Source organism: Adiantum capillus-veneris, chromosome 2 (assembly GCF_014529385.1).
Source record: "Adiantum capillus-veneris isolate H3 chromosome 2, ASM1452938v2, whole genome shotgun sequence".
Classification (NCBI taxonomy): Eukaryota; Viridiplantae; Streptophyta; class Polypodiopsida; order Polypodiales; family Pteridaceae; genus Adiantum; species Adiantum capillus-veneris.
In genome coordinates this window covers 1,525,272-1,529,975 of record NC_140932.1, presented here as the reverse complement: position 1 = coordinate 1,529,975, position 4,704 = coordinate 1,525,272, and the positions used below count along the sequence as shown (strand labels likewise).

At 47.9% G+C, this 4,704-nt stretch overlaps 1 pseudogene; it reads right to left on the bottom strand.

The window, feature by feature from the left end:
* Positions 1-2,891: 2,891 nt before the first annotated feature.
* LOC147462275 (3-oxo-Delta(4,5)-steroid 5-beta-reductase pseudogene) lies at positions 2,892-4,404 on the bottom strand (annotated as a pseudogene).
* Between the last annotated feature and the right edge of the window lie 300 nt (positions 4,405-4,704).

Below are 4,704 nucleotides of genomic sequence, written 5' to 3'. Positions count from 1 at the left end.
TCCGCGACCTAGCCCGGCGGTTGGGTTAGTCCAGTTGTTGGGGGCAAAATTGTTGGGGCGAGGGTTATTCGGGGGAAAACCTGGGGTTGAGTTTGTATCCCGTAATTTTTCGGCCATATTGGCGACCACTTCCCAGGTGTTGGGGTTCTGCTTTTCTACCTCGCGACGGGCCCAGGGCTTAAGGCCGTACAGGAAGCCATGTAGCCTGTCTACTGTGTGCATCAGTGGAAGTTGAAGCATCAGTCGCCGGTACTTGACAACGTAATCTGATATGTGGCCGTCTTGGCGTAGATCGCGCCACGAATCTCTGACTTTGTTTCCTTAATTCTCTGGGATAAAATAGCTGAGCATGTCTCTTTGTAAGTCTTCCCAATCCTCCCAGTGCTTTGATGGCTGTTCAGTGAGGAACCATACATAGGCGTCGTCGGCCAGGAAGGTTTTGGCCACTTGCACCCATCTGCGTCTGCCTATGTTATTCCACTGCATGTAGTCTTCTACCTCTCTGAACCACTTGTTGAGTTCCAATGAGGTGCGATAGCCTTTGTATTTCTCTGGGGGGATGGGTTTGAATTTGCCCAGTCTGTTTTCATCTTCTAGAGTTCTCTCAGGGCTGTAGTAGCGCCCTTCACTTCGGTCATCCAGGTAGTCTTCATCTTCGTCGACTGTCTCTAATCTTCCGGGCCGCGGTCGTCTTTGTGTGTTTCGCCGCGTGTTGACATTACTAGGACCCGGGCGGTCTTCGTGTCGCTGACCTAGTTGTATTTGCAGTAGATCGCTCAGATTAGCGGACATCACGTTGATTTGGTGTTCTACGGAGGCCATGATGCGTACCTCCAGTCTTTCTTCCATTGAGTCTTGGTGGTCTTGTCGCGACTTCTTCTCTTTGTTCTTCTTCGGGGCTCTATGCGGTTCCGGTTCAGTCCTGTATCCTTCTTCATCTTCTTGATTTCCCGCCATTGGGGTGCTCTTGTGGTCGGAGTCGAGGAAAATTCAAAAATATCGAAAAAATTGGAAAACTGCGAGAAAACGGCTTGAAAACGTTGAAAAACTGTAAAACAGCGCAAAACGGGGTCCAAAACGATGAAAACCGTGAAAAACGGCTCAAAAACAGTGAAAACCGGTCCCAAACGGTGTAAGACGGAGCAAAATGTTGAAAAAAAGGATGGGGAACGTGGAGAAACGCATCAAAACGAGCAAAACGGGCCAAGAATGCGGAGAACGCGGTGAAAACGGGACGAAACGCGGGTCAAACGAAGCAAAACGGTGAAAAACTGAGGGGAATGTGGAGAAAACGCAAGGAACGGGGCAAAACGGGGCAATCACACGCGGGACGTGGTGAAACGGGGCAAAACGGGGCCGAGAACGCGAAGAAAACGTGGAAAAACGAGGCAGATGGGCCGAAAACGTGGTGACAACCACGGACCACGGGCCGACGCCGGGTCGGCGGGGACTCGAGCCGAAGCTCTGATACCAAGTGTGACGCCCTCGTTCAGGACGTCGCTAAAACGGGACCACGCCGGCTCACCTGCGTTGCAAACGGGACCTGCAGGCAAGCAAACGCGCACACAAGAACGCAACTTGAAAACTGAACCTAAGAGGGACACGAGATTGCGGGACGCGAACGAATGATCAATATTGCAAAAAAGTGTCGAATACAAGGGACGTGAAGAATCACAGAAAAACGGGGCTCGCAAGTTGGGGGAAGTGGCACATACTTCCCTTATAGCACCACATACCTAGCTAGGTGCGGTTGGAGGTAGGGGCCCCTCCCCCCAGGGGCCAAGGCGAAGATTCTAGATATGATTAATTGATTGCAACCATAGCAATCTGCTCGACTATGCGACAATTTTATCACAATGTACCTAGCCTTTACAATTGCTCTAATTACATGGACCTACAGCCATCATAATTAATTACTGTTGATGGTCAACTTATAGACTTGCTAGCCTGTGTTTTACACCTTCAAGAACAATAGACATGAGAAAAATGCAATAATTGGCATTGCCTACAGTATTGCAATGCTTGAATGCAATATTGCTATAATGACTTTATTCTAATACCAGAGATGCGTTTATCAGAGTCTAGCCCCACTGTGATTTGCCTCAACTAGTCACATTCCCTATAATGGCGTTAATGGGACTCATGCAAGGTGTCCTTTCGTATACACACCTTCTACCCCGCAGCTAGTCCCATTCCCTACAACAGCATTGGGACACATGCGAGGTGTCCCTCAATACACACACCTTCTACCCTGCAACTAGTCCCATTCCCTCGGTATACACACCCTCTACCTTTCAGGTACATGAGTCTAAGCATCATACCCCACTTGAATGAGTCTAAGCATCATACCCCACTTGAATGCCTGCCTGACTTTTGAATGTGATATCCTATTCGAAAATTCCCCCACCCCCCCCCCCCCCCCCCCCAACCCCCCCAAAACTTTTGACCACATTGAGGGCCACTTCTCTTATCTTGTTTATCTCTACATACTTTCTCCTCACAACCTACACGCATGCTGAGGATTCACTTATCACCACTATTATTGTGCACAATGCACATAGAGCATGGCTTCGTTTTTTTGGTTTTGGTCCCATAGTCCGCAAGGACGTTAATATCATGTCTTTAGTATTTACTACCCACATAAAGAAACGTATCCATTTCCACACCGATTTAATTTTCATTTTCTGAAGTACCGACGTACACAAGAAAACTAAACCAATTTGCAGGCTCTCTAGAAAAAGAAACTCCCACTTGCACATAACCAAGCAATTATACAAAGTAAAATTCCGTTCAAGTCCGTGAAGTTATCCACTGTTGAACATAACCAAGCAATACTTGAATAAATGTCTTTGTGGTAATCCCCTGTAAGACGCTAGAATAACATCACCAACTGATCTTAGATGGGAAACTTGCTTACTAGATAAATCCTGTAAATTAACCACCATACAATCAAATTAATGTACCAACATACACACATCACGTACTGATATTATATGGGACCAAGCTGCCCTATGCACCCAAGGTGCCAATACGCTCAAGATGTATTTAATGTACCACTACAAGTTTTAACCATTTTCTCACCTGCTAATAATTACCAGTATTTGATGTACATAGGCTAGCTAGAACAATTAAGGAGCCTAACTATTACTGCTATCTTAATTATTAGAATTACATAGGCTAGCTCAACTAATTAGGGACCTAACTATTGCTTCTATCTTAATTATTAGCAGGGAATCAAGCCCATGTTTTGCATGGTTTTGAAACTGGCCAACAGAGGAGCTTTGGTGTCTGAATAGGAGCCTTCAAAGACAAACTAGACACTCTTGGCCGTGCACAAGCGATACGGCAGAAGCTTGAGAATAGACAAATCGAACCCCGACCATCTGAGCATAAGCTGCTCCCACCCCGTGGGAAGCAGCTTGTATTGGGGAACAACATGCTCCCATACGTGTGCTTTGCCTTGCATGATTTGCACCAAGCTTCTGGATTCTCCTGTGTAAGGGGGAGCATTTATATTGAAAAAGGATGCAACGGCTGGCCAGAGGTCTCGCCATTTCATGCCATCTCCATTGGAAATATTGAATGCCTGGTTGTGCACTGCACAATGGGTGGCAGCCCAAATCTCTTGCTCGGCTATCAGATGTGTATCCGCGGCCTCTAGGGGAACCTCCCATATCTAGGGCTCCCTGTGAAGATGAAAGGAAGGCCTTCAGGGTCGTGTTTGCAGATGCTTGCATACACAGCCAAAAAGAGGGGCATTTGAAGCGATGAGGCAGGGGAGACACCTAGAATTATAGGAGGTCGGTGTATCGACCACGTCAGTGCACGTGTCATGGATGCTCTACTGGCAGCTGCCTCCAGCAAGATGTCCTCCTGTGCATAGTAGAAATGAGGCCTCGGCAGCCGGGGTGTGTCCTCATCGAAAATGCGTAGGATGATGTGGGTATCGAGCGGGCACAACATGATGTTCGCAAACGCACCAAGGTAATGCTTGGAGCCTGTTTGCAGGCAGACATGCTGGAGGGAAGAACGTGGGCGGAGGAGGGAATCCATCTTGTTGCGTAGCATGGTGGTGTTGGCCTCCACGTTGTCCTCATCGGTGCCGCGGTTGGTCCAGGTGGTGAAGAAGAGGTGTGTGATGTGGGTGAGAGGGGAGAGCATGGCGAGGGTCTGCTCTCTGTTGAGCAGGTCGCATTGGATGTAGGAAGCAGAGTGGCGATGAAACCAGACGGTTTGGGGAGACGGGCAACCCTATACACTCGCCAGGAGGGGCTGCCAGCTTGGCCTCGGGAGAGCCAACTCCGCCAAGCTCAGCCCCACAATCCCTGTGATTCCAGCCACCAGAGCAACCCTCTCCTCGCCCGCCGCGCTCTCCATTTCTATCTCTGATTTACACAAACCGTGCACGACGAATCACTACACTAGAGTGCGCCAACATCAGATCAGCGCATCACCCGTATAAGTACATGGCGGCAATATTTTAAAAGTCTGCATGCGGTGCAACACGTGGTGCCGCAATATCGTTACGGACGGATTCTTTTCAAGCGGTAAAGTTACAATATCTGTGTATTGTAACTTTGAAGGGTCAGTGTGCGGGAAAGTCTTTTTTCCCATAGGACTTGATTTCCTCCTATTAAAGTTTCAAACCACAAATACTTTGAAAAATTTGTAAATTTATCGAAATTTTTTTACCGGTTTTATATC